The following is a 20,598-nucleotide window of genomic DNA, read 5'->3' on the forward strand; positions in this document are numbered from 1 at the left end:
CAGCAGCAACACCAGCAGTAATAGCAACACCAGGAACAGCAGCAACAGCATCAGCAAGAACAGCAGCAACACCAGCACCAACAACAACAGCAGCACCAGCAGCAGCAGCACCAGCAACATCAGCAACAACAGCCACAGCAACCACGACAACAGCAGCACCAGCAACAGCAGAAACAACAACAACTGCAGGAGCAGCATAATCAGCAGCCGTAGCCGCAGCAACAACAGGAGCACCAGCAACAGCAACAGCAGCAACAGCCGCAGCAACACCAGTGACAGAAGCAGCAACACCAGCAGCAACAGCAACAGCTGCAGCAGCACCACCACCAGCAGCAGCAGCAAGAGAAACAGCAGCAAAACCAGCCGTAATAGCAACACCAGCACCAGCAGCAACTGCAGCAGCAGCAGCAACTGCACCAGCAGCAACATCAGCTTTACCTGAAGCAACAGCAGCAGCACCAGCACAAGCAACAGCAGCAACAACAGCCGCAGCAACCACAACATCAGCAGAACAGGCAACAGAAGGAAATACAGCATCTACAACAACAGCAACAGCAGCAGCAACACCAACGACAGAAGCAGCAACACCAACAGCAACAGCAACAGCAGCAGTAACATCAGCAGCAGGAGCGACAAAAGTAGCAGCAACACATGCAGCAGCAGCAGCAGCTCCACCTCCAGCAGCAGCAACAATAGCAGCAACAGCAACAGCAGCAACAGCAAAACCAAAATCAGCAACACCTACACAGAAGCAGAAACACCAGCAGCAACAGCAACAGCAGCAGCAACATCAGCAGCAGCAGCGACAAATGTAGCAGCAACACCAGCAGCAGCAGCAGCAGCTCCACCACCAGCAGCAGCAACAGCAGCAGTAGCAGCAATAGCTACAGCAGCAACAACAGCCGCAGCAACACCAGCGACAGAAGCAGCAGCACCAGCAGAAACACCAACAGCCGCAGCATCATCAGCAACAAGAGCATCAAAAGCAACAAAAGTAGCAGGAACACCAGCAGCAGCAGCAGCAGCAGCTCCACTAACAGCAGCAGCAACAGCAGCAGTAGCAGAAATAGCTACAGCAACAGGAGGAGCAAGAGGAGCAGCAGCACCAACACCAGCAGCAATAGCAGCAGCAGCAGTAACAGCAAAAGCAGTAGCAAGAGGAAAACCAGCAGCAGCACGAACACCAGCAGCAATAGCAGCAGCAGCCACAGCACCAGCAAATGCAGCAACAGCAAAAGCAGTAGCAAGAGGAACAGCAGCAGCAGCACCAACAGCAGCAGCAACATCATCAGCAGCAGTGACAAAAGGAGCAGCAACACCAGCAGCAGCAGCTCCACCACGAGCAACAGCAACAATAGCAGCCAAAGCAACACAAGTAACAGCAACACCAGCAGCAGCAACACCTACGACAGAAGCAGCAACACCAGCAGCAACAGCAACAGCAGCAGCAACACCAGCAGCAGCTGCAGCAGCTCCAGCACCAGCAGCAGCAACAGTAGCAATAGCAGCAATAGCTACAGCAGCAACAACAGCCGCAGCAACACCAGCGACAGAAGCAGCAACACCAGCAGAACCAGCAGAAGCAACAGAAGCAACAGCAACAGCAGCTGCAACACCAGCAGCACCAGCAGCAGCAACACCAGCAGAACCAGCAGCAGCAACACCAGCAACAATAGCAGCAGCAAAAAAAGTAGCAGCAACACCAGCAGCAACAGCAACAGCAGCAGCAGCTCCTCCAGCAGCAGCAGCAGCAACAGAACTAGCAGCAACACCAGCACTAGCAACAACAGCAGCACCTGCAGCAGCAGCACCAGCTACAACAGCAACAACAGCCGCTGCAACCATGACAACAGCAGCACCAGCAGCAGCAGAAACAACAGCAACTGCAGGAGCAGCACAATCAGCAGCAGTAGCCGCAGCAACAACAGCAGCACCAGCACCAGCAACAGCAGCAACAGCCGCAGCAACACCAGTGACAGAAGCAGCAACACCAGCAGCAACAGCAACAGCCGCTGCAGCTCAACCACCAGCAGCAGCAGCAACAGAAACAGCAGCAACACCAGCAGTAATAGCAACACCAGCACCAGCAGCAACTGCAGCAGCAGCAGCAGCAACTGCACCAGCAGCAACATCAGCTTTACCTAAAGCAACAGCAGCAGCACCAGCACAAGCAACAGCAGCAACAACAGATGCAGCAACCACAACATCAGCAGAACCGGCAACGGCAGGAAATACAGCATCTAAAGCAATAGCAACAGCAGCAGCAACACCAATGACAGAAGCAGCAACACCAGCAGCAACAGCAACAGAAACATCAGTAGCAACACCAGCAGCACCAGCAGCAGCAACACCAGCAGAACCAGCAGCAGCAACAACAGCATCAGCAACAAAAGTAGCAGCAACACCTGGAGCAACAGCAACAGCAGCAGCAGCTCCACCAGAAGCAGCAGCAGCAACAGAACCAGCAGCAACACCAGCAGTAATAGCAACACCAGCAACAGCAGCATCAGCAACAGCAAGAACAGCAGCAACACCAGCACCAGCAACAACAGCATCTCCAGCAACAGCAGAAACAACGGCAACTGCAGGAGCAGCACAATCAGCAGCAGTAGCCGCAGCAACAACAGCAGCACCAGCAACGGCAACAGCAGCGACAGCCGCAGCAACACCAGTGACAGAAGCAGCAACACCAGCAGCAAGAGCAACAGCCGCAGCAACACCAGTGACAGAAGCAACAACACCAGCAGCAACAGCAACAGCTGCAGCAGCACCACCACCAGCAGCAGCAGCAACACAACCAGCAGCAAAACCAGCAGTAATAGCAACACCAGCACCAGCAGCAACTGCAGCAGCAGCAGCAACTGCAGCAGCAGTATCATCAGCTTTACCTGAAGCAACAGCAGCAGCAGCACCACAAGCAACAGCAGCAACAACAGCCGCTGCAACCACAACATCAGCAGAACCGGCAATAGCAGGAAATACAGCATCTACAGCAAAAGCAACAACAGCAGCAACACCAACGACAGAAGCAGCAACACAAACACCAACAGCAACAGCAGCAGTAACATCAGCAGCAGCAGCGACAAAAGTAGCAGCAACAACTGCAGCAGCAGCAGCAGCTCGACCTCCAGCAGCAGCAACAATAGCAGCAACAGTAAGAGCAGCAACAGCAACACCAGCATCAGCAACACCTACACAGAAGCAGCAACACCAGCAGCAACAGCAACAGCAGCAGCAACATCAGCAGCAGCAGCGACAAAATTAGCAGCAACACCACCAGCAGCAGCAGCTGCTGCAGCACAAGCAGCAGCAACAGCAGCAGTATCAGAAATAGCTACAGCAGCAACAACAGCCGCAGCAACACCAGAGACAGAAGCAGCAACACCAACAGCAACAGCAACAGCCGCAGCATCATCATCAGCATGAGCAACAAAAGTAGCAGTTACACCAGCAGCAGCAGCAGCAGCTCCACCACCAGCAGCAGCAACTGCAGCAGTAGCAGCAATAGCTACAGCAACAGCAGGAGCAAGAGGAGCAGCAGCACCAACACCAGCAGCAATAGCAGCAGCAGCAGCCACTGAACCAGCAACAGCAGTAACAGCAAAAGCAGTAGCAAGAGGAAAACAAGCAGCAGCACGAACACCAGCAGCAATAACAGCAGCAGCAGCCACTGCACCAGCAAAGGCAGCAACAGCAAAACCAGTAGCAAGAGAAACAGCAGCAGCAGCACCAACAGCAGCAGCAACAGCAGCAGCAACATCATCAGCAGCAGTGACAAAAGTAGCAGCAACACCAGCAGCAGCAGCAGCAGCTCCACCACCAGCAACAGCAACAATAGCAACCTAAGTAACACCAGTAACAACAACACCAGCAGCAGCAACACCTACGACAGAAGCAGCAACACCAGCAGCAACAGCAACAGCAGCAGCAACACCAGCAGCAGCTGCAGCAGCTCCAGCACCAGCAGCAGCAACAGTAGCAATAGCAGCAATAGCTACAGCAGCAACAACAGCCGCAGCAACACCAGCGACAGAAGCAGCAACACCAGCAGAACCAGCAGAAGCAACAGAAGCAACAGCAACAGCAGCTGCAACACCAGCAGCACCAGCAGCAGCAACACCAGCAGAACCAGCAGCAGCAACACCAGCAACAATAGCAGCAGCAAAAAAAGTAGCAGCAACACCAGCAGCAACAGCAACAGCAGCAGCAGCTCCTCCAGCAGCAGTAGCAGCAACAGAACTAGCAGCAACACCAGCACTAGCAACAACAGCAGCACCTGCAGCAGCAGAAACAACAGCAACTGCAGGAGCAGCACAATCAGCAGCAGTAGCCGCAGCAACAACAGCAGCACCAGCACCAGCAACAGCAGCAACAGCCGCAGCAACACCAGTGACAGAAGCAGCAACACCAGCAGCAACAGCAACAGCCGCTGCAGCTCAACCACCAGCAGCAGCAGCAACAGAAACAGCAGCAACACCAGCAGTAATAGCAACACCAGCACCAGCAGCAACTGCAGCAGCAGCAGCAGCAACTGCACCAGCAGCAACATCAGCTTTACCTAAAGCAACAGCAGCAGCACCAGCACAAGCAACAGCAGCAACAACAGATGCAGCAACCACAACATCAGCAGAACCGGCAACGGCAGGAAATACAGCATCTAAAGCAATAGCAACAGCAGCAGCAACACCAATGACAGAAGCAGCAACACCAGCAGCAACAGCAACAGAAACATCAGTAGCAACACCAGCAGCACCAGCAGCAGCAACACCAGCAGAACCAGCAGCAGCAACAACAGCATCAGCAACAAAAGTAGCAGCAACACCTGGAGCAACAGCAACAGCAGCAGCAGCTCCACCAGAAGCAGCAGCAGCAACAGAACCAGCAGCAACACCAGCAGTAATAGCAACACCAGCAACAGCAGCATCAGCAACAGCAAGAACAGCAGCAACACCAGCACCAGCAACAACAGCATCTCCAGCAACAGCAGAAACAACGGCAACTGCAGGAGCAGCACAATCAGCAGCAGTAGCCGCAGCAACAACAGCAGCACCAGCAACGGCAACAGCAGCGACAGCCGCAGCAACACCAGTGACAGAAGCAGCAACACCAGCAGCAAGAGCAACAGCCGCAGCAACACCAGTGACAGAAGCAGCAACACCAGCAGCAGCTGCAGCTCCTCCAGCACCAGCAGCAGCAACAGTAGCAATAGCAGCAATAGCTACAGCAGCAACAACAGCCGCAGCAACACCAGCGACAGAAACAGCAACACCAGCAGAACCAGCAGCAGCAACAGCAGCAACAGCAAGAGTAGCTGCAACACCAGCAGCACCAGCAGCCGCAACACCAGCAGAACCAGCAGCAGCAACAGCCACAGCAACACCAGTGACAGAAGCAGCAACACCAGCAGCAAAAGCAACAGCAGCAGTAGCTCCATCAGAAGAAGCAGCAGCAACAGAACCAGCAGCAACACCAGCAGTAATAGCAACACCAGGAACAGCAGCAACAGCATCAGCAAGAACAGCAGCAACACCAGCACCAACAACAACAGCAGCACCAGCAGCAGCAGCACCAGCAACATCAGCAACAACAGCCACAGCAACCACGACAACAGCAGCACCAGCAACAGCAGAAACAACAACAACTGCAGGAGCAGCACAATCAGCAGCAGTAGCCGCAGCAACAACAGGAGCACCAGCAACAGCAACAGCAGCAACAGCCGCAGCAACACCAGTGACAGAAGCAGCAACACCAGCAGCAACAGCAACAGCTGCAGCAGCACCACGACCAGCAGCAGCAGCAAGAGAAACAGCAGCAAAACCAGCCGTAATAGCAACACCAGCACCAGCAGCAACTGCAGCAGCAGCAGCAACTGCACCAGCAGCAACATCAGCTTTACCTGAAGCAACAGCAGCAGCACCAGCACAAGCAACAGCAGCAACAACAGCCGCAGCAACCACAACATCAGCAGAACAGGCAACAGAAGGAAATACAGCATCTACAACAACAGCAACAGCAGCAGCAACACCAACGACAGAAGCAGCAACACCAACAGCAACAGCAACAGCAGCAGTAACATCAGCAGCAGGAGCGACAAAAGTAGCAGCAACACATGCAGCAGCAGCAGCAGCTCCACCTCCAGCAGCAGCAACAATAGCAGCAACAGCAACAGCAGCAACAGCAAAACCAAAATCAGCAACACCTACACAGAAGCAGAAACACCAGCAGCAACAGCAACAGCAGCAGCAACATCAGCAGCAGCAGCGACAAATGTAGCAGCAACACCAGCAGCAGCAGCAGCAGCTCCACCACCAGCAGCAGCAACAGCAGCAGTAGCAGCAATAGCTACAGCAGCAACAACAGCCGCAGCAACACCAGCGACAGAAGCAGCAGCACCAGCAGCAACACCAACAGCCGCAGCATCATCAGCAACAAGAGCATCAAAAGCAACAAAAGTAGCAGGAACACCAGCAGCAGCAGCAGCAGCAGCTCCACTAACAGCAGCAGCAACAGCAGCAGTAGCAGAAATAGCTACAGCAACAGGAGGAGCAAGAGGAGCAGCAGCACCAACACCAGCAGCAATAGCAGCAGCAGCAGTAACAGCAAAAGCAGTAGCAAGAGGAAAACCAGCAGCAGCACGAACACCAGCAGCAATAGCAGCAGCAGCCACAGCACCAGCAAATGCAGCAACAGCAAAAGCAGTAGCAAGAGGAACAGCAGCAGCAGCACCAACAGCAGCAGCAACATCATCAGCAGCAGTGACAAAAGGAGCAGCAACACCAGCAGCAGCAGCTCCACCACGAGCAACAGCAACAATAGCAGCCAAAGCAACACAAGTAACAGCAACACCAGCAGCAGCAACACCTACGACAGAAGCAGCAACACCAGCAGCAACAGCAACAGCAGCAGCAACACCAGCAGCAGCTGCAGCAGCTCCAGCACCAGCAGCAGCAACAGTAGCAATAGCAGCAATAGCTACAGCAGCAACAACAGCCGCAGCAACACCAGCGACAGAAGCAGCAACACCAGCAGAACCAGCAGAAGCAACAGAAGCAACAGCAACAGCAGCTGCAACACCAGCAGCACCAGCAGCAGCAACACCAGCAGAACCAGCAGCAGCAACACCAGCAACAATAGCAGCAGCAAAAAAAGTAGCAGCAACACCAGCAGCAACAGCAACAGCAGCAGCAGCTCCTCCAGCAGCAGCAGCAGCAACAGAACTAGCAGCAACACCAGCACTAGCAACAACAGCAGCACCTGCAGCAGCAGCACCAGCTACAACAGCAACAACAGCCGCTGCAACCATGACAACAGCAGCACCAGCAGCAGCAGAAACAACAGCAACTGCAGGAGCAGCACAATCAGCAGCAGTAGCCGCAGCAACAACAGCAGCACCAGCACCAGCAACAGCAGCAACAGCCGCAGCAACACCAGTGACAGAAGCAGCAACACCAGCAGCAACAGCAACAGCCGCTGCAGCTCAACCACCAGCAGCAGCAGCAACAGAAACAGCAGCAACACCAGCAGTAATAGCAACACCAGCACCAGCAGCAACTGCAGCAGCAGCAGCAGCAACTGCACCAGCAGCAACATCAGCTTTACCTAAAGCAACAGCAGCAGCACCAGCACAAGCAACAGCAGCAACAACAGATGCAGCAACCACAACATCAGCAGAACCGGCAACGGCAGGAAATACAGCATCTAAAGCAATAGCAACAGCAGCAGCAACACCAATGACAGAAGCAGCAACACCAGCAGCAACAGCAACAGAAACATCAGTAGCAACACCAGCAGCACCAGCAGCAGCAACACCAGCAGAACCAGCAGCAGCAACAACAGCATCAGCAACAAAAGTAGCAGCAACACCTGGAGCAACAGCAACAGCAGCAGCAGCTCCACCAGAAGCAGCAGCAGCAACAGAACCAGCAGCAACACCAGCAGTAATAGCAACACCAGCAACAGCAGCATCAGCAACAGCAAGAACAGCAGCAACACCAGCACCAGCAACAACAGCATCTCCAGCAACAGCAGAAACAACGGCAACTGCAGGAGCAGCACAATCAGCAGCAGTAGCCGCAGCAACAACAGCAGCACCAGCAACGGCAACAGCAGCGACAGCCGCAGCAACACCAGTGACAGAAGCAGCAACACCAGCAGCAAGAGCAACAGCCGCAGCAACACCAGTGACAGAAGCAGCAACACCAGCAGCAACAGCAACAGCTGCAGCAGCACCACCACCAGCAGCAGCAGCAACACAACCAGCAGCAAAACCAGCAGTAATAGCAACACCAGCACCAGCAGCAACTGCAGCAGCAGCAGCAACTGCAGCAGCAGTATCATCAGCTTTACCTGAAGCAACAGCAGCAGCAGCACCACAAGCAACAGCAGCAACAACAGCCGTTGCAACCACAACATCAGCAGAACCGGCAATAGCAGGAAATACAGCATCTACAGCAAAAGCAACAACAGCAGCAACACCAACGACAGAAGCAGCAACACAAACACCAACAGCAACAGCAGCAGTAACATCAGCAGCAGCAGCGACAAAAGTAGCAGCAACAACTGCAGCAGCAGCAGCAGCTCGACCTCCAGCAGCAGCAACAATAGCAGCAACAGTAAGAGCAGCAACAGCAACACCAGCATCAGCAACACCTACACAGAAGCAGCAACACCAGCAGCAACAGCAACAGCAGCAGCAACATCAGCAGCAGCAGCGACAAAATTAGCAGCAACACCACCAGCAGCATCAGCTGCTGCAGCACAAGCAGCAGCAACAGCAGCAGTATCAGAAATAGCTACAGCAGCAACAACAGCCGCAGCAACACCAGAGACAGAAGCAGCAACACCAACAGCAACAGCAACAGCCGCAGCATCATCATCAGCATGAGCAACAAAAGTAGCAGTTACACCAGCAGCAGCAGCAGCAGCTCCACCACCAGCAGCAGCAACTGCAGCAGTAGCAGCAATAGCTACAGCAACAGCAGGAGCAAGAGGAGCAGCAGCACCAACACCAGCAGCAATAGCAGCAGCAGCAGCCACTGAACCAGCAACAGCAGTAACAGCAAAAGCAGTAGCAAGAGGAAAACAAGCAGCAGCACGAACACCAGCAGCAATAACAGCAGCAGCAGCCACTGCACCAGCAAAGGCAGCAACAGCAAAACCAGTAGCAAGAGAAACAGCAGCAGCAGCACCAACAGCAGCAGCAACAGCAGCAGCAACATCATCAGCAGCAGTGACAAAAGTAGCAGCAACACCAGCAGCAGCAGCAGCAGCTCCACCACCAGCAACAGCAACAATAGCAACCTAAGTAACACCAGTAACAACAACACCAGCAGCAGCAACACCTACGACAGAAGCAGCAACACCAGCAGCAACAGCAACAGCAGCAGCAAGATCAGCAGCAGCAGAAACAAAAGTAGCAGCAACACCAGCAGCAGCTGCAGCACCTCCAGCACCAGCAGCAGCAACAGTAGCAATAGCAGCAATAGCTACAGCAGCAACAACAGCCGCAGCAACCCCAGCGACAGAAGCAGCAACACCAGGAGAACCAGCAGCAGCAACAGCAGCAACAGCAATAGCAGCTGCAACACCAGCAACACCAGCAGCAGCAACACCAGCAGAACCAGCAGCAGCAACAGCAGCAACAACAGCAGCAGCAAAAAAAGTAGCAGCAACACCAGCAGCAACAGCAACAGCAGCAGCTCCACCAGCAGCAGCAGGAGCAACAGAACCAGCAGCAACACCAGCACTAGCAACAACAGCAGCACCAGCAGCAGCAGCACCAGCAACAACAGCAACAACAGCCACAGCAGCCACGTCAACAGCAGCACCAGCAACAGCAGAATCAACAGCAACAACAGCAGCAGCAAAAAAAGTAGCAGCAACACCAGCAGCAAAAGCAACAGCCGCAGCAGCTCGACCACCAGCAGCAGCAGCAACAAAACCAGCAGCAACACCAGCAGTAATAGCAATACCAGCACCAGCAGCAACTGCAGCAGCAGCAGCAACAACTGCACCAGCAGCAACATTAGCTTTACCTGAAGCAACAGCAGCAGCACCAGCACAAGCAACAGCAGAAACAACAGCCGCAGCAACCACAACATCAGCAGAACCGGTAACAGCAGGAAATACAGCATCTGCAGCAATAGCAACACCAGCAGCAACACCAACGACAGAAGCTGCAACACAAGCACCAGCAACAACAGCAGCACCAGCAGCAGCAGCACCAGCAACAACAGCAACAACAGCCACGGCAACCATGACAACAGCAGCACCAGCAACATCAGAAACAACAGCAACTGCAGGAGCAGCACAATCAGCAGCAGTAGCGGCTGCAACAACAGCAGCACCAGCACCAGCAACAGCAGGAACAGCCGCAGCAACACCAGTGACAGAAGCAGCAACACCAGCAGCAAAAGCAACAGCTGCAGCATCTCCACCACCAGCAGCAGCAGCAACAGAAACAGCAGCAACACCAGCAGTAATAGCAACACCAGCACCAGCATCAACTGCAGCAGCAGCAACTGCACCAGCAGCAACATCAGCTTTACCTGAAGCAACAGCAGCAGCACCAGCACAAGCAACAGCAGCAACAACAGCCGCTGCAACCACAACATCAGCAGAACCGGCAACAGCAGGAAATACAGCATCTACAGCAATAGCAACAGCAGCAGCAACACCAATGACAGAAGCAGCAACACCAGCTGCAACAGCAACAACAGCCACAGCAACCACAACAACAGCAGCACCACCACCAGCAGCAGCAGCGACACAACCAGCAGCAAAACCGGCAGTAATAGCAACACCAGCACCAGCAGCAACTGCAGCAGCAGCAGCAGCAACTGCACCAGCAGCAACATCAGCTTTACCTGAAGCAACAGCAGCAGCACCAGCACAAGCAACAGCAGCAACAGCCGCAGCAACCACAACTTCAGCAGAACGGGAAACAGCAGGAAATATAGCATCTACAGCAACAGCAACAGCAGCAGCAACACCAACGACAGAAGCAGCAACACCAACAGCAACAGCAACAGCAGCATCAACATCAGCAGCAGTGACAAAAGTAGCAGCAACACCAGCAGCAGCAGCAGCAGCTCCACCACCAGCAGCAGCAACAGCAGCAGTAGCAGTAATAGCTACAGCAGCAACAGCAGCCGCAGCAACACCAGAGATGAAGCAGCAACACTAGCAGCAACAGCAACAGCAGCAGCAACAGCAGCAGTAGCAGCAATAGCTACAGCAACAGCAGGAGCAAGAGGAGCAGCAGCACCAACACCAGCAGCAATAGCAAAAGCAGCAGCCACAGCACCAGCAACAGCAGTAACAGCAAAAGCAGTAGCAAGAGGAAAACCAGCATCAGCACGAACACCAGCAGCTAAAGCAGCATCAGCAGCCACAGCACCAGCAAAGGCAGCAACAGCAAAAGCAGTAGCAAGAGGAACAGCAACAGCAGCACCAACAGCAGCAGCAACATAACCAGCAGCAGTGACAAAAGTAGCAGCAACACCAACAGCAGCAGCAGCAGCTCCACCACCAGCAACGGCAACAATAGCAGCCAAAGCAACACCAGTAACAGCAACACCGGCAGCAGCAACACCTACGACAGAAGCAGCAACACCAGCAGCAACAGCAACAGCAGCAGCAACATCAGCAGCAGCAGAAACAAAAGTAGCAGCAACACCAGCAGCAGCAGCTCCACCACCAGCAGCAGCAACAGTAGCAATAGCAGCAATAGCTACATCAGCAACAACAGCCACAGCAACACCAGCGACAGAAGCAGCAACACCAGCAGAACCAGCAGCAGCAACAGCAGCAACAGCAACAGCAGCTGCAACACCAGCAGCACCAGCAGCAGCAACACCAGCAGAAACAGCAGCAGCAACAGCAGCAACAACAGCAGCAGCAAGAAAAGTAGATTCAACACCTTCAGCAACAGCAACAGCAGCAACAGCTCCACCAGCAGCAGCAGCAGCAACAGAACCAGTAGCAACACCAGCACTAGCAACAACAGCAGCAGCAGCAGCAGCACCAGCAACAACAGCAACAACAGCCACAGCAACCACGGCAACAGCATCTCCAGCAATAGCAGAAACAACAGCAACTGCAGGAGGAGCACAATCAGCAGCAGTACCGCAGCAACAACTGCAGCACCAGCACCTGCAACAGCAGCAACAGCCGCAGCAACACCAGTGACAGAAGCAGCAACACAAGCAGCAAAAGCAAGAGCCGCAGCAGCTCGTCCACCAGCAGCAGCAGCAACAAAACCAGCGGCAACACCAGCAGTAATAGCAACAACATCACCAGCAGCAACTGCAGCATCAGCAGCAGCAACTGCACCAGCAGCAAAATCAGCTTTACCTTTAGAAACAGCAGCAGCACCAGCACAAGCAACAGCAGCAACAACAGCCGCAGCAACCACAACATCAGCAGAACCGGCAACAGCAGGAAATACAGCATCTGCAGCAATACCAACAGCAGCAGCAACACCAATGAAAGAAGCAGCAACACCAGCAGCAACAGCAACAGCAGCAGTAACATCAGCAGCAGCGACAAAAGTAGCAGCAACACCTGCAGCACCAGCAGCAGCTCCACCTCCAGAAGCTGCAACAATAGCAGCAACAGCAACAGCAGCAACAAAAACACCAGCAGCAGCAACACCTACACAGAAGCAGCAACACCTGCAGCAAAAGCAACAGCAGCATCAACATCAGCAGCAGCAGCAGCAGCAACACCAGCAGAACCAGCAGCAGCAACAACAGCAACAAAAGCAGCAGCAAAAAAAGTAGCAGCAAAACCACCAGCAAAAGCAACAGAAGCAGCAGCTCCACCAGCAGCAGCAGGAGCAACAGAACCAGCAGCAACACCAGCACTAGCAACAACAACAGCACCAGCAGCAGCAGCACCAGCAACAACAGCAACAACACCCATAGCAGCCTCGTCAATAGCAGCACTAGCAACAGCAGAAACAACAGCAACTGCAGGAGGAGCACAATCAGCAGCAGTACCGCAGCAACAACAGCAGCACCAGCGCCAGCAACAGCAGCAACAGCCACAGCAACACCAGTGACAGAAGCAGCAACACCAGCAGCAAAAGAAACAGCCGCAGCAGCTCCACCACCAGCAGCAGCAGCAACAAAACAAGCAGCAACACCAGCAGTAATAGCAACACCAGCACCAGCAGCAACTGCAGCAGCAGCAGCTCCACCACCAGCAGCAGCAGCAACAGCAACAGCAGCAACAGCAACACCAGCAGCAGCAACACCTACACAGAAGCTGCAACACCAGCAGCAACATCAACAGCCGCATCAACATCAGCAGCAGTGACAAAAGTAGCAGCAACACCAGCAGCAGCAGCAGCAGCTCCATCACCAGCAGCAGCAACAGCAGCATTAGCAGCAATAGCTACAGCAGCAACAACAGCCGCAGCAACACCAGAGACAAAAGCAGCAACACTAGCAGCAACAGCAACAGCAGCAGCATCATCAGCAGCAAGAGCAACAAAAGTAGCAGGAACACCAGCAGCATCAGCAGCAGCTCCACCACCAGCAGCAGCAACAGCAGCAGTAGCAGCAATAGCTACAGCAACAGCAGGAGCAAGAGGAGCAGCAGCACCAACACCAGCAGCAATAGCAAAAGCAGCAGCCACAGCACCAGCAACAGCATTAACAGCAAAAGCAGTAGCAAGAGGAAAACCAGCAGCAGCACGAACACCAGCAGCAATAGCAGCATCAGCAGCCACAGCACCAGCAAAGGCAGCAACAGCAAAAGCAGTAGCAAGAGGAACAGCAGCAGCAGCACCAACAGCAGCAGCAACATCACCAGCAGCAGTGACAAAGGTAGCAGCAACACCAGCAGCAGGAGCAGCAGCTCCACCAGCAGCAACACCAATAGCAGCCATAGCAACACCAGTAACAGCAACACCAGCAGCAGCAACACCTACGACAGAAGCAGCAACACCAGCAGCAACAGCAACAGCAGCAGCAACATCAGCAGCAGCAGCAAGAAAAGTAGCAGCAACACCAGCAGCAGCTGCAGCAGCTCGAGCACCAGCAGCAGCAACAGTAGCAATAGCAGCATTAGCTACAGCAACAACAACAGCCGCAGCAACACCAGCGACAGAACCTGCAACACCAGCAGCACCAGCAGCAGCAACACCAGCAGAACCAGCAACAGCAACAGCAGCAACAACAGCAGCAGCAAGAAAACTACATTCAACAACTTCAGCAACAGCAACAGCAGCAGCAGCTCCACCAGCAGCAGCAGGAGCAACAGAACCTGTAGCAACACCAGCACTAGCAACAACAGCAGCACCAGCAGCAGCAGCACCAGCAACATCAGCAACAACAGCCACAGCAACCACGACAACAGCAGCACCAGCAACAGCAGAAACAACAACAACTGCAGGAGCAGCACAATCAGCAGCAGTAGCCGCAGCAACAACAGGAGCACCAGCAACAGCAACAGCAGCAACAGCCGCAGCAACACCAGTGACAGAAGCAGCAACACCAGCAGCAACAGCAACAGCTGCAGCAGCACCACGACCAGCAGCAGCAGCAAGAGAAACAGCAGCAAAACCAGCCGTAATAGCAACACCAGCACCAGCAGCAACTGCAGCAGCAGCAGCAACTGCACCAGCAGCAACATCAGCTTTACCTGAAGCAACAGCAGCAGCACCAGCACAAGCAACAGCAGCAACAACAGCCGCAGCAACCACAACATCAGCAGAACAGGCAACAGAAGGAAATACAGCATCTACAACAACAGCAACAGCAGCAGCAACACCAACGACAGAAGCAGCAACACCAACAGCAACAGCAACAGCAGCAGTAACATCAGCAGCAGGAGCGACAAAAGTAGCAGCAACACATGCAGCAGCAGCAGCAGCTCCACCTCCAGCAGCAGCAACAATAGCAGCAACAGCAACAGCAGCAACAGCAAAACCAAAATCAGCAACACCTACACAGAAGCAGAAACACCAGCAGCAACAGCAACAGCAGCAGCAACATCAGCAGCAGCAGCGACAAATGTAGCAGCAACACCAGCAGCAGCAGCAGCAGCTCCACCACCAGCAGCAGCAACAGCAGCAGTAGCAGCAATAGCTACAGCAGCAACAACAGCCGCAGCAACACCAGCGACAGAAGCAGCAGCACCAGCAGCAACACCAACAGCCGCAGCATCATCAGCAACAAGAGCATCAAAAGCAACAAAAGTAGCAGGAACACCAGCAGCAGCAGCAGCAGCAGCTCCACTAACAGCAGCAGCAACAGCAGCAGTAGCAGAAATAGCTACAGCAACAGGAGGAGCAAGAGGAGCAGCAGCACCAACACCAGCAGCAATAGCAGCAGCAGCAGTAACAGCAAAAGCAGTAGCAAGAGGAAAACCAGCAGCAGCACGAACACCAGCAGCAATAGCAGCAGCAGCCACAGCACCAGCAAATGCAGCAACAGCAAAAGCAGTAGCAAGAGGAACAGCAGCAGCAGCACCAACAGCAGCAGCAACATCATCAGCAGCAGTGACAAAAGGAGCAGCAACACCAGCAGCAGCAGCTCCACCACGAGCAACAGCAACAATAGCAGCCAAAGCAACACAAGTAACAGCAACACCAGCAGCAGCAACACCTACGACAGAAGCAGCAACACCAGCAGCAACAGCAACAGCAGCAGCAACACCAGCAGCAGCTGCAGCAGCTCCAGCACCAGCAGCAGCAACAGTAGCAATAGCAGCAATAGCTACAGCAGCAACAACAGCCGCAGCAACACCAGCGACAGAAGCAGCAACACCAGCAGAACCAGCAGAAGCAACAGAAGCAACAGCAACAGCAGCTGCAACACCAGCAGCACCAGCAGCAGCAACACCAGCAGAACCAGCAGCAGCAACACCAGCAACAATAGCAGCAGCAAAAAAAGTAGCAGCAACACCAGCAGCAACAGCAACAGCAGCAGCAGCTCCTCCAGCAGCAGCAGCAGCAACAGAACTAGCAGCAACACCAGCACTAGCAACAACAGCAGCACCTGCAGCAGCAGCACCAGCTACAACAGCAACAACAGCCGCTGCAACCATGACAACAGCAGCACCAGCAGCAGCAGAAACAACAGCAACTGCAGGAGCAGCACAATCAGCAGCAGTAGCCGCAGCAACAACAGCAGCACCAGCACCAGCAACAGCAGCAACAGCCGCAGCAACACCAGTGACAGAAGCAGCAACACCAGCAGCAACAGCAACAGCCGCTGCAGCTCAACCACCAGCAGCAGCAGCAACAGAAACAGCAGCAACACCAGCAGTAATAGCAACACCAGCACCAGCAGCAACTGCAGCAGCAGCAGCAGCAACTGCACCAGCAGCAACATCAGCTTTACCTAAAGCAACAGCAGCAGCACCAGCACAAGCAACAGCAGCAACAACAGATGCAGCAACCACAACATCAGCAGAACCGGCAACGGCAGGAAATACAGCATCTAAAGCAATAGCAACAGCAGCAGCAACACCAATGACAGAAGCAGCAACACCAGCAGCAACAGCAACAGAAACATCAGTAGCAACACCAGCAGCACCAGCAGCAGCAACACCAGCAGAACCAGCAGCAGCAACAACAGCATCAGCAACAAAAGTAGCAGCAACACCTGGAGCAACAGCAACAGCAGCAGCAGCTCCACCAGAAGCAGCAGCAGCAACAGAACCAGCAGCAACACCAGCAGTAATAGCAACACCAGCAACAGCAGCATCAGCAACAGCAAGAACAGCAGCAACACCAGCACCAGCAACAACAGCATCTCCAGCAACAGCAGAAACAACGGCAACTGCAGGAGCAGCACAATCAGCAGCAGTAGCCGCAGCAACAACAGCAGCACCAGCAACGGCAACAGCAGCGACAGCCGCAGCAACACCAGTGACAGAAGCAGCAACACCAGCAGCAAGAGCAACAGCCGCAGCAACACCAGTGACAGAAGCAGCAACACCAGCAGCAACAGCAACAGCTGCAGCAGCACCACCACCAGCAGCAGCAGCAACACAACCAGCAGCAAAACCAGCAGTAATAGCAACACCAGCACCAGCAGCAACTGCAGCAGCAGCAGCAACTGCAGCAGCAGTATCATCAGCTTTACCTGAAGCAACAGCAGCAGCAGCACCACAAGCAACAGCAGCAACAACAGCCGTTGCAACCACAACATCAGCAGAACCGGCAATAGCAGGAAATACAGCATCTACAGCAAAAGCAACAACAGCAGCAACACCAACGACAGAAGCAGCAACACAAACACCAACAGCAACAGCAGCAGTAACATCAGCAGCAGCAGCGACAAAAGTAGCAGCAACAACTGCAGCAGCAGCAGCAGCTCGACCTCCAGCAGCAGCAACAATAGCAGCAACAGTAAGAGCAGCAACAGCAACACCAGCATCAGCAACACCTACACAGAAGCAGCAACACCAGCAGCAACAGCAACAGCAGCAGCAACATCAGCAGCAGCAGCGACAAAATTAGCAGCAACACCACCAGCAGCATCAGCTGCTGCAGCACAAGCAGCAGCAACAGCAGCAGTATCAGAAATAGCTACAGCAGCAACAACAGCCGCAGCAACACCAGAGACAGAAGCAGCAACACCAACAGCAACAGCAACAGCCGCAGCATCATCATCAGCATGAGCAACAAAAGTAGCAGTTACACCAGCAGCAGCAGCAGCAGCTCCACCACCAGCAGCAGCAACTGCAGCAGTAGCAGCAATAGCTACAGCAACAGCAGGAGCAAGAGGAGCAGCAGCACCAACACCAGCAGCAATAGCAGCAGCAGCAGCCACTGAACCAGCAACAGCAGTAACAGCAAAAGCAGTAGCAAGAGGAAAACAAGCAGCAGCACGAACACCAGCAGCAATAACAGCAGCAGCAGCCACTGCACCAGCAAAGGCAGCAACAGCAAAACCAGTAGCAAGAGAAACAGCAGCAGCAGCACCAACAGCAGCAGCAACAGCAGCAGCAACATCATCAGCAGCAGTGACAAAAGTAGCAGCAACACCAGCAGCAGCAGCAGCAGCTCCACCACCAGCAACAGCAACAATAGCAACCTAAGTAACACCAGTAACAACAACACCAGCAGCAGCAACACCTACGACAGAAGCAGCAACACCAGCAGCAACAGCAACAGCAGCAGCAAGATCAGCAGCAGCAGAAACAAAAGTAGCAGCAACACCAGCAGCAGCTGCAGCACCTCCAGCACCAGCAGCAGCAACAGTAGCAATAGCAGCAATAGCTACAGCAGCAACAACAGCCGCAGCAACCCCAGCGACAGAAGCAGCAACACCAGGAGAACCAGCAGCAGCAACAGCAGCAACAGCAATAGCAGCTGCAACACCAGCAACACCAGCAGCAGCAACACCAGCAGAACCAGCAGCAGCAACAGCAGCAACAACAGCAGCAGCAAAAAAAGTAGCAGCAACACCAGCAGCAACAGCAACAGCAGCAGCTCCACCAGCAGCAGCAGGAGCAACAGAACCAGCAGCAACACCAGCACTAGCAACAACAGCAGCACCAGCAGCAGCAGCACCAGCAACAACAGCAACAACAGCCACAGCAGCCACGTCAACAGCAGCACCAGCAACAGCAGAATCAACAGCAACAACAGCAGCAGCAAAAAAAGTAGCAGCAACACCAGCAGCAAAAGCAACAGCCGCAGCAGCTCGACCACCAGCAGCAGCAGCAACAAAACCAGCAGCAACACCAGCAGTAATAGCAATACCAGCACCAGCAGCAACTGCAGCAGCAGCAGCAACAACTGCACCAGCAGCAACATTAGCTTTACCTGAAGCAACAGCAGCAGCACCAGCACAAGCAACAGCAGAAACAACAGCCGCAGCAACCACAACATCAGCAGAACCGGTAACAGCAGGAAATACAGCATCTGCAGCAATAGCAACACCAGCAGCAACACCAACGACAGAAGCTGCAACACAAGCACCAGCAACAACAGCAGCACCAGCAGCAGCAGCACCAGCAACAACAGCAACAACAGCCACGGCAACCATGACAACAGCAGCACCAGCAACATCAGAAACAACAGCAACTGCAGGAGCAGCACAATCAGCAGCAGTAGCGGCTGCAACAACAGCAGCACCAGCACCAGCAACAGCAGGAACAGCCGCAGCAACACCAGTGACAGAAGCAGCAACACCAGCAGCAAAAGCAACAGCTGCAGCATCTCCACCACCAGCAGCAGCAGCAACAGAAACAGCAGCAACACCAGCAGTAATAGCAACACCAGCACCAGCATCAACTGCAGCAGCAGCAACTGCACCAGCAGCAACATCAGCTTTACCTGAAGCAACAGCAGCAGCACCAGCACAAGCAACAGCAGCAACAACAGCCGCTGCAACCACAACATCAGCAGAACCGGCAACAGCAGGAAATACAGCATCTACAGCAATAGCAACAGCAGCAGCAACACCAATGACAGAAGCAGCAACACCAGCTGCAACAGCAACAACAGCCACAGCAACCACAACAACAGCAGCACCACCACCAGCAGCAGCAGCGACACAACCAGCAGCAAAACCGGCAGTAATAGCAACACCAGCACCAGCAGCAACTGCAGCAGCAGCAGCAGCAACTGCACCAGCAGCAACATCAGCTTTACCTGAAGCAACAGCAGCAGCACCAGCACAAGCAACAGCAGCAACAGCCGCAGCAACCACAACTTCAGCAGAACGGGAAACAGCAGGAAATATAGCATCTACAGCAACAGCAACAGCAGCAGCAACACCAACGACAGAAGCAGCAACACCAACAGCAACAGCAACAGCAGCATCAACATCAGCAGCAGTGACAAAAGTAGCAGCAACACCAGCAGCAGCAGCAGCAGCTCCACCACCAGCAGCAGCAACAGCAGCAGTAGCAGTAATAGCTACAGCAGCAACAGCAGCCGCAGCAACACCAGAGATGAAGCAGCAACACTAGCAGCAACAGCAACAGCAGCAGCAACAGCAGCAGTAGCAGCAATAGCTACAGCAACAGCAGGAGCAAGAGGAGCAGCAGCACCAACACCAGCAGCAATAGCAAAAGCAGCAGCCACAGCACCAGCAACAGCAGTAACAGCAAAAGCAGTAGCAAGAGGAAAACCAGCATCAGCACGAACACCAGCAGCTAAAGCAGCATCAGCAGCCACAGCACCAGCAAAGGCAGCAACAGCAAAAGCAGTAGCAAGAGGAACAGCAACAGCAGCACCAACAGCAGCAGCAACATAACCAGCAGCAGTGACAAAAGTAGCAGCAACACCAACAGCAGCAGCAGCAGCTCCACCACCAGCAACGGCAACAATAGCAGCCAAAGCAACACCAGTAACAGCAACACCGGCAGCAGCAACACCTACGACAGAAGCAGCAACACCAGCAGCAACAGCAACAGCAGCAGCAACATCAGCAGCAGCAGAAACAAAAGTAGCAGCAACACCAGCAGCAGCAGCTCCACCACCAGCAGCAGCAACAGTAGCAATAGCAGCAATAGCTACATCAGCAACAACAGCCACAGCAACACCAGCGACAGAAGCAGCAACACCAGCAGAACCAGCAGCAGCAACAGCAGCAACAGCAACAGCAGCTGCAACACCAGCAGCACCAG

This window comes from Carcharodon carcharias, chromosome 2 (genome assembly GCF_017639515.1).
Source record: "Carcharodon carcharias isolate sCarCar2 chromosome 2, sCarCar2.pri, whole genome shotgun sequence".
Lineage (NCBI taxonomy): Eukaryota > Metazoa > Chordata > Chondrichthyes > Lamniformes > Lamnidae > Carcharodon > Carcharodon carcharias.